The 10753-nt window shown below is 39.8% G+C and overlaps 1 pseudogene; it reads right to left on the bottom strand.

Annotated features, from left to right (window-relative positions):
• Window positions 1-7654: 7654 nt before the first annotated feature.
• Window positions 7655-9749, bottom strand: LOC144474484 (1-acyl-sn-glycerol-3-phosphate acyltransferase alpha-like; annotated as a pseudogene).
• Window positions 9750-10753: the final 1004 nt, after the last annotated feature.

Here is a 10753-nt window from a genome sequence, read left to right as displayed (position 1 = left end):
ATAGAATTTACGGCTCACGGACGCAGCGTGTGCGATACACGCGTCTCCACGTCTGGAAGTAGCCGCGCGATGTTCAAGACCGGTGAGAATTTCTAGGTTATTGGATCACGCTTTCCGCGCACCGTTGAATGTTCCAAGATTCCTCCCAGGACCAGCCACAGGATTGCACTTGTGACACCAACGATCTATGTTCGTGAAAAAGCAAACGGCTTCAGCCAGTTCGGGTGCCGATTCAGCACCGTCCCGAGCCAGTTCAGTAGGCCTAGCCACGAACAGAACTTCGCTTCTTATTGAGCGTCCGATTTTCCGAATGATTCTATGAATTGATTGAAAATGTGAAAAGAAAATGATTTGACTACTACGCGGTCGCGAGAATACTTTTTGTAATAACGCGCGTACAGTGCCGCGACGCGGTTTTGCGTGCACGACTCCCCGGTTTTGGAGCGCTTGCAAATTAGGAGACGGACAGGTCGGTTTGCGCTACCTCGTCAGGTCGGTTTGCCCTCTAATTGCAACGTTTTTCGCGCGGCGTAAGATTACTTGATTCGACTTCGATCACTTCCAAACGCAGAGTGCCGAAATCTGCTCTCGGATCGACCGCCTTCGATCGCAATCGAGTGGGGATCGGCGCGCATGCATCTTCGGCGTTAGAGAAGGGAGATCACGCGTTGTCGCGCACACACATACGCACTCTTCACGACGGTGTTTCGCTCGCCTGGAAACAATATGTAACCAGCCCGGTTACAAGTTTGCTATGGGATTTGTGATTTTTAATGTTTTGCTGGTGTTAGTGCGGTGTGTGGGGATTAATCCGGATAAGTTTGCTCTATTTAGGAGTGTTGAGTTTTGAGTATTCACTTGGAGTGTGTCGATTGGTGTTAGGCCTTTGTCGTGGAATAATTTGTTGATTTGTTGGAGACCCTAGCTGGATGGTCGAATTGATTTAATTTTGTTTTCCCAGTATATATTTTGGAGTTTGTTAAATTCGTGTGTGATTTCGGTTTTGATTTTTTTAAGTAAAAAAAATCAAAACCTGAAAAAAATTGGGGTCATTTTTGCTAAATGAGGTTCTTGTTTTGTGGATATGAGAGTTGAGGAAGTTTTTGTGTTTCCTTAGTTCGTTGAGTTTGTTGTTTGTGAATGTGTTTAGTGTGTTAATTGTTTTGATGGGGGGGGGGGGGTACGTTCTATGGAAGTTGTGAGTGCTGTTTGGAGTGTCTCAAGTCCTTTATCTATTTCGTTATTTGTTAGGTTTCTATCATGGGGTAAATAGAAGTCTTTTATTAGTTGTGTGGCAGTAGATTTAAATTTGTTCCAATTGGTTTTGTTGAAGTTGTATTTGATGTCTGGGGAATCTGGTTCGAATGATATAAGTCTATCAATGGAGGCTGTGATCTGAAGGGCGTTATGGTCACTGTCGAAGGGTAGGGTTTTTAGTTCGTTATTAAGAAGGTTGTGTAGGTTGATTCTGACGTCGCAGAGGCATATGCCTATGTAGGAGTTGTCTTTAGAATAGGATGGATGATTTGAATTGTGTAGATTAGTTTTGAATTTGGAATTATTTTGGTTTAGCCATATGTCAAGTGCGATGCCTCTGGGGTTGTTGCTTGTGTTTTTCCAGTTGTTATGCTTGGCGTTGAGGTCACCGGCTATTAGGTAAAAATTGTTCGGGGACTCTAGTTTCAGTTCGTTAAATAGTGGGTTCAGTTCCGGTATAAAGTTCCTGCTATTGTTACCTGCAGCGTACGCAGCTGTTATTATTAATTTGTCTTGGTTGTTGATTTTTGTTTCGATTATTGTGGTTTCGAGGGATTGTGAGTTACCGGCGCCCGTGGTGTGGATTCTTTTGAACTTAATGTTGTTTTTAATTAGGGTGGCGACTTCCGGTAGGGACGCGAGAGAAGGTAGACACGTGTGGGGAACGCTGGGAAGTAAGTGGAGGTAAGGGAGTGAATCTAAGGAAGGAAAGTGTAGAGGACGGAAAGGAAAAGGAGAGAAGAAAAAGAAGGAAACAGACAATAAAGGACAGAAGGAAAAAGAAGGTAGGAAGAGAAAAAATAAGCAAAAATTAAGCGCGAGAAGGTTAGGAAAAATCATGGCTACAAGAGCGAGCAAAACAAAAACAAAAGAGAGAGAAGAGGGGGGAACAATGGAAAGATTCCTCGGCGGGAAAGAAAAAACGAAGGCAGGGACATCAGGCGGAGGAGTGACAGAAGGAGGGTCGGTAAGGAAGGAAGTGTTAGAAGAGATGGAGAAAATAATGGAAAGAATGTTCCAAAAATATTTACGTGAAATCGACGGCCTGAGGAAGGAACTAATGGAGGAACGAAGAGAAAGGAAAGAATGGGAGAAGGAAAAGAAAAACTTGGAAGAAAGGGTCATAAAATTAGAAATGAAGGAGGAGAGGAGAGAAAGAGAAAGCAGGAAGAAGAATATAGTGATAAGAGGAGCAAGTGGGAGGGAAAAAGAAGGAGAGGAGGAGGTGGGAGATTTTATAAAGAAGAACCTAGAGGTGGAAATAGAAGTGAAGGAAGCACGGAAAATAAAAAATACGAAGGGAGAGGAAATAATGGTTGTCAAGTTGGGAAAGTGGGAAGACAAACGGGAAATAATGAAGAGAAAAAAAGAGTTGAAAAAGGGTATTTACATAGAGGATGATTTAACAAGAGAGGCACGAGAGGTGCAGAGGAAATTGAGAGAAATAGCAAGAACGAAAAGAATGGAGGGAAAAAGAGTAATGGTGAGATACAGAAAGATTTGCATAGAAAGTAAATGGTATAACTGGAATGAGAGAGAAAAGAAGTTGGAGGAAGAGAGAGGGGGAAGGGAACTTTGAATGGAGGGGAAGGAGGAAGGAGGGATAGAGGCGAGACAGAGGAAAGTAAGGATAGGGTTTTGGAATGTGGCAGGGCTAAACAATAAATGCAGGGAAACATGGAAATATATAGAAGATTTTGACGTAGTGGGGTTAATGGAAACATGGATGGAAGAGGAAGAGTGGAAAAGGAGGGAGAGAAGGCTGACAAAAAAATTTAATTGGTGGTGCATACCAGCGCGAAAAGAATGTAGGAAGGGGAGAGCAAGAGGTGGGATAGTCGTGGCAGTAAGAAAAAATGTGGAGGTAATAGAATATAGAGAGTGGAATGAGAGGATTGCAGAAGTAAAAGTAAGAATGGCAGGAAAAGTGTGGAGAGTACTCACTATCTATAGTCAGAAGATTGAAGAAACGATGGAAATAATCACAGAAGGAATAGGTGAAACAGAAGCAGAGTTATTAGTAATTGGAGGGGACTTTAACGCTAGGGTGAGCAAAGAAGGAGGGGTTTTCAGGGAAATAGAGACGGGGAGAGGAGAACAAAGAAAGTCAACAGACAAAATAATCAACAGGGAAGGAAAAAGATTGTTGGAAAAGCTATACGAAAGAGGATGGTTGATATTAAATGGATGTTACGGGGTGAAATCAGGTTGGACATACATCAGCGAGAAGGGAGCGTCGACGATTGATTATGTAATAGCAAACCAGAGAGCATATGAAGAGGTGTGGGAGGTAAGAGAAGGAGAGAGGACAGAGTCTGACCAGGTTCCGCTGGAAGTGCTAATCGACGCAGTAAAAAGAAAGGAGAAGGATGAGGGACAATGGAAACAAATAAAGAAGAGTGACTGGTCGGAGGAAGGAATAAAGGAATACCATAAACGGTGCGAGGGGTGGGCGGCAGAAGGGGAAGAAGTGGAAGGAATATGGACAGAATTAAAGGAAAAGATAAAGAAGGCAATCAAGAAAGACGCAAAGTGGATCAAAAAATGGGAGGTAGGGGAAAAGGCATGGCATAAAAAAGAATGGAAACAAAAGAAAAGAGAATTGAGAAGAGAACTGAGAAAACTACAAAGAGGGAAGATAGATAGGGAAGAATTCATAACTAAAAGGAAAGAATACAAGGAATGGTGCAAGGAGGAAAAGGAAAGATATGAGAGAGAAGAAGAAGAAAGGATAAAAGGAATAAGGACAGAAAGTGAAGCATGGGAGTACATAAATAGGTATACAGGGAAAAGATACAGGGAAGGGGTGGATGAAAACATAGAACTGGAGGAATGGAAGAAGCACTTCATGGAGTTATTAGGAGGACATGAACAAGGAGAAGCAGAGGAGCAGAAGAAAAAGGCAACAAACGAACAAGAGGAAACCCAGGAGAAAATTCAAGAATTCACCAAGGAAGAGGTAATAGAGACGTTAAGGAATTTAAAAAGAGCAAAAGCACCGGGAATAGACGGGATAGAGAATGAAGCATGGAGGTTGATGCCGACGGGAGTTGGGGAGGTTTTTCTGGGGCTGATGAACAAGTTATGGAGAGGAGGGCGAATACCGAGGGAATGGAGGAAAGGAATCATAACCCCAATATTTAAAAGAGGAGATAAAGGGAAAGTGCAAAATTATAGAGGGGTAACGTTGATGTGCAAAGCGTACAAGATATACGCAAGCTTGCACAATGAAAGACTGAAGAAAGAGTTGGAAGGAAAACTAGAGGAGGGCCAGTTTGGTTTTAGGAGGGGAAGAGGGACGAGGGGCGCAGTGTATATCCTGAATTTCGTGGCAAACAGTGAAATAGGAAAAAGGAGGGGGAAGTTATACACATGCTTTGTGGACCTGAAGGCGGCGTTTGATTGGGTAGATCGGGATAATTTGTGGGATAGAATGAGAGAATTACAAGTGGAGGGTAAGCTAAGAAGGAGAATAATGGAAATATATGAGGAGACAAAAAACAGCGTGCGAATAGGAGGGGAAATGACGAAGGAATTCCGGACGGAGAAGGGAGTCAGACAAGGATGCCCTCTAAGTCCTACACTCTTCAACGTGGTCCTGTCGGATTTGGAGCAAGAATTGAGAAAGGCGGGAGAGGGAGGGGTAGTGATAGGAAAGGAAAAAATCTGGTCGCTCATATATGCTGATGACATCGTTCTAATGGCCACGTCAGAGGAGGGACTAAAGGAGACGATGAAAAGGCTAAGAAAATATCTGAGGAAGAAGGGACTGACAATGAGTGTAGACAAAACGAAGGTAATGGTATTTGAAAAGGGAGGGGGTAGGAGAAGAAGGAAAAGGGAATGGAAGTGGGGAGAAGAGGAAATAGAAGAGGTGAAAAAGGTAAAATATTTAGGCTATATGGTACAAAAAAAACGGGAAAATGGGGAAACACCTGGACGAAAGATTTAAGAGAGCAATGATAGCGATGAAGAGGACTTGGGGCATAGGAGAAAAATTATTTAAGGAATCATTTGAGAGAAGGATGAGAATTTTTGCGGCACTGGTGGAAAGCGTGATTCTTTACGGGGCGGAAGTCTGGGGGTGGCAGAGGGAGGGGAGGCTGGAGAGGGTAAAAAGAAAGTATATTAAATGGATATTGGGGCTGGATAGAAACACGCCAAACTATGTAGTGACAGAAGAAACGAAGAGTGAGGAAGTAAGAGACAAAGCATTGGAAAGAGCAATGAAGTACGAAGAAGAAGCAAGAGTGTCAGAGAAAAAGATTGTGAGGAGGTGTATAGAGGAAATCGAAAAGGAGAAAAACACAGGGAGCGATTGGGAGAAAAAGAGGAGACAAACAAGAAACACGCTGGGGCTGGAGGGGGAGGAGATGGAAAGGATTAGGGAACAAGAGGGGGGAGAAACAAAGAAAATTTATAAAAAGTTAAGAGAGAGGCTGGAAGCGAAGAGAAAGGAAGAGAGAAAAGAACAGATAGAGGCATCAAAATATAACCAAACGTACAAGGGCATAGTAACGGAAAAACTACCGGGATACCTAAGGGGTAGGAGGGGAAAGAAAGACCGAACGTTAATAGCAAGATTCAGGTGTGGAAATGAGAGTAGGGGAAGACAGATGTGGAGGCAGGAGGAAGAACGAATGTGCAGAGTATGTAAGAGAGAAGAGGAAACGATGGAACATGTGGTGGAGTGTGGGACAGGTGGAGGAACTAGCATAAAAAGAAATTTTGGGAGAAGGAGGACAGGGGCTAGCAGAATTGAAAAAGATAGTAGAAGAGAAGAGGCGAAGCGACGTGGAGAGAGAGCGGAGACAGACGAGGAAGGGGAGAGCGGAAGAGAAAAAGAAGAAAACTAAGAAGAAACATAGCAATAAGGATGGAAAAGATGCCACAGAAAGGTGCAATGAAGATGGAAGAAGGATTTTTAGGTGTTAAGTTCTAGGTTAAGATGTAAAAAAAAAAAAGAAAAAAAATGTAAATAGTTATAGTTTATACAAATAGAAGTAGGAATGTTACGTCGAAATCTCGCCAACATGGAGAGATTCCGTATTTCAATTTATTATAAGGTGTGAGGATGAGGTAAGGAAAATTAATTAATAAGTAATGCCGAATTTGAGCCGAGAATCTTAGAGTAATTTATTGGCTCATTGGGGAAAAAGCCTTGCGGCATACAAAACCCCATAAAATGGAAGCAGACAATAATGACCGGGTTACAAATCTTTACATTTACTCGACGAAGGTGTGTGCGTTTCACCTTTTCTGGTGTGTGTATCGTGTATGTAATGGGTGACAGACACTCCTGGGTCTGTCCGATGGCGGAACTCGGTTCCGATGTTCGACCTGGATTCACTCCGAGGGAACGCTCGTATTATATAATGGGTGACAGACACTCCTGGGTCTGTCCGATGGCGGAACTCGGTTCCGATGTTCGACCTGGATTAACTCCGAGGGAACGCTCTTATTGTGTGTAGTGTATTATAGAATTTACGTTACTACTCGTTCACTCAACCGCGTCCGTCCCGAACCGTCTCGATTACAACTGACCTTCACTTAACCGTGTCCGTCCCGGACCGTCTCGACTGCAACTAGCAACTAAGTAACGACAACTAACCATTCTCACGAAAGGGACCGAGAATTTATACCTGCTTATCTCGCTTTCTCGTCCGAGGCGTCCGGAAAAATCCGGCGCCGAAAAGTCGCCCGAATGTTTAGACTATTGGCCCGCACGTGCTCATCTAACCGACTCGCGCTAGCCGTGAACAAAGGGGTCCTGTGGCGGCCGCATCCGGGGTCTAAGGGTCTTCCCGGAACGTTTTGAAACGCTTGACGCGGTATACAAAAAATAATCTTCGTCGCGGACAGATTTACGTTCGCGGTCGAACAAGGAAAATTTGTAAACCGGAAGCCATCCTAAGCCGCATAGGCAAGGATTATGAATAAATAAATAAATAAAAAGAAGGGCTATAAAGGCATAATTCCGTTGTAGGACGGAACAGAAACATCAATCAATTTTTATTCAATAGTACACGTATTTTACGAATTTTCAAACTCGATTTTCTCGAAACGAAAGCGTGTTATGTTAAATATTTGTGCTGTTTTAAGACATAAAATTTTTCTAACTCGATTTGTCTAGTTTGTGGTAAACCCTGTACTTTCGGATATGCAATAGTTTATAATGCAGTATTTTCTTAAACATAATATCACAAGCTGCACTTTATCGCGTGCAAGACACAGTATTGGTTACACAATTGATATTTTTACACTTTTTCAAAAATGGTATAAAATTCCGTTGTGTACAAGTAGGAAAATTGTATGTAATTAATTTTCTGGGTAATTTTTTCCAGATAATTTCATTCATTCAAAACTGTTCAAGTTTACCATAATTTCACCGTTTCCATTATTGATTTCCTTTTAACGTATTAATATGATTATTTAAGACTTTCTCCAAAGTCTCGGAGAATTTAGTATTCATACAATCATACAATTTTTCCATCAACATTGGAAGGTCATCCAAAGTTAAATTTTCTCTAGAAACACCGGGCAAAATTGTGATATAACTGGCACCTAAAAGATAATTTCAGTTAAACAAAAATAAATGAATGAAATAGTTATGTTTACAAATCGAATAATAATAATTTAAATTCTGAACCTGAATTAAATATTTTATGTTTTGTATTCAAAAAGTAATATTTAGAAACAACAATTGGTTGAATCGGTAATTGTTTTGTGATTGCAGTATGGAAAGCACCTTTCTTAAAAGGCATTAACGAAGAATTAGAATGACGATGGCCTTCTGTAAATATGAGAAGATTTGTCTAGGAAATATACAAATAAAAAAATTAAAAATAAATTAATTAACAATTTTCAATATTCTTAACCATACCTTCGAGTTTTTAACAATATCCCCTGCTTCGTTTAACACGTTATATGCTTCTTTGCTTTTCTGTCTGTCAATGAAAATGGTTCCCCAAAGCCAGATTGCAATACCAAAAGGTCCAAAATACATTATCTCTTTTTTGGAAATAACAGTACTTTTCCTTTTCAACAGCCACAGTTCGACTAAGACTGAAATGTTAGCGTCGTTATTAATTTATACAATATATTTGTTCTATAAAATAAAAAAAATTTCTAACATATAAATTATACTTGCCAGTTAGATCAATTGCGCGTTGATGTTGATTAAAACAATACTGCCACTATTTTTAACCAGATTTTCTTTTCCACGTATATGGTATTGTACTCCTAATAACCTCATACCTAATTTCAAACACCACGCAACGGGGCTAAAAGTTTTTGTAAATGTATAATTGTATAAATACATATTTTATCATTTATCTTTTGCTAATTTCGTATTAAAAGTTTTAGACTTACATTGCATTCCTCCAATCTCTGATTCTTAATAGCATAAATGGTATCGACATAGTTGGCACTGTAGCGGCAATAAATATAAAGAAACTACATTTTATATAATATCTCATTCTTTCACAAGAGACAATAAATGCCAAGAATGTTACAACGCATGTAACTTCAATACTGTAATAGGCAGCAATTTGCAATCTGAAATAGCAAAAGTAACATTGTATGTATATTGCATATTCACATTACCTAATTGAATAGAATTACGGAAAAGGAATACATAATTTAATCTACAGAATAATTTGCAAATAATGTTACATAATTCCGCATTTGTAAAATATCTCAATAACGAGATTAAAAGTAAGAGTATTTTACGTATTGTATCATCAATTGAATCTAAATTAAATATTCAGCTGATGCTTTTAGATATAACCTGTGTTCGACCGCGAACGTAAATTTGTCCGCGCCGAAGTTTTATTTTTTGTATACCACGTCAAGTGTTTGAAGCGGCGGTCCCGAGAAGACACTTAGACCCGGGACGCGGTCACCACAGGACCCCTTTTGTTCGTAGCTAGCGCGAGTCGGTCCCCAGGTAGACACGTGCGGGCCATAAACTAAACATTCGGGCGACTTTTCGGCGCCGGATTTTTCCGAGTCCTTCAGAAAAGAAAGCGAAGGAAGTCGGCTATAAATTCTCGGTTCTTTGTACGGGAAAAGACAGAACGCGATATAACGCAGTTAGACACAGTTCGAGACGGTCATTCAGTCGAGTCACACGCGAAATTTTCTCCGGATATGGTTGAGCGAAATAGTATAGTAAATCGGATCGCGGTTATTAGTGTAGTGTAGTGTGCATAATATCGAGTCACATCATTTGTAGTCACGACTCCAATTCACACATACAACAATATATACACAAAGAGCGTTCGCTCGGAGTCAATTCAAATCGAACCATCGGACCACTAGTTCCGCCAGCAGGCAGACCACGAGATCTGTCAAACACAACAGACGGACCACGAGATCCATCAAACACAACAGATAGACCACGAGATCTGTCAATCATACACTAATACATACTAAAATCAATCAATACAACGTACAAACCATAAACAATGTAACAACGCTCACACCTTCATCGCGTAATGTAAAGACTTTTGTAAAACCTTTATTATTACTTTTATTACGTTTATTACTTTTTTGGGGTTTTTTTATGCCACAAGGATTTTTCCTCAATGAACCAATAAATCAATCCATTAATTTCGGCTTAATTCTGTATCAATCGTTTATTAATTTTGTGCCTACCACATCCTCACATCTTAATAGAAATTGTAATACGGAATTTCTCCATGTTGGAGAGGTTTCGACGATACAACCTGTAATTTTCGAATTCTCGTGTACACTTTATAAAAAAATCAATTTTGGGAAAGGTATACAACTTATTGTGTTTTCAGTAATAGAAGTTGTTCATGCAATGTTGTTTAATATTTTACCACTTGGATGATAAGGTCTGGGTCCAGATGGATCAACAGTTTAAAAATTATTATTCGAATGTCGAATTTCTGAAAACTAATTTAAATGTTCATATATTCCGTTAAGACTTATAGGAAAACGTACAAGAGAAAAAGAAGTATATTAAAAAATATGTTGAAAAGAATTCATAAATTTTATAAATGATCTTAAGCAATTATATTTTGATCAGAAAGATCTACTGATTGAGTGTTCAAGAATGGTTAAAGTAAAAATAACTCCTAAAATACCAATTTTTACAGATATTTTTCAATTTATTTAAAAGACTAAGAAGAATGAGGAACGAAATCTAATTACATCATGCGAAGGAGTAAACCTTGAACTGATGAGCAACATGAACAATAATTACAAATTACGTGATGCTTTCTAAATACAAACGAAATTGTTTCGCAAGACAGGTCACGTAGGCTCTATATCGTATGCAGTCTCACTCAATGCTGGAACATTGTATTTTAAAAATTAGACATTACTTAGCTTCTTATAAAACTAGATTCGCTCTACTGAGCGATGTAAATTGATTTCGTCCTATATGTTCAGTCTTAGAAATGTTTGCAAAAATTGCTACATCTTTGAGGTTATTTTCACTTTAACTATTGTTGCAACATGTTTCCGC

Source organism: Augochlora pura, chromosome 8 (genome assembly GCF_028453695.1).
Source record: "Augochlora pura isolate Apur16 chromosome 8, APUR_v2.2.1, whole genome shotgun sequence".
Taxonomy (NCBI): domain Eukaryota; kingdom Metazoa; phylum Arthropoda; class Insecta; order Hymenoptera; family Halictidae; genus Augochlora; species Augochlora pura.
This window is presented reverse-complemented; position numbering and strand designations above follow the sequence as displayed.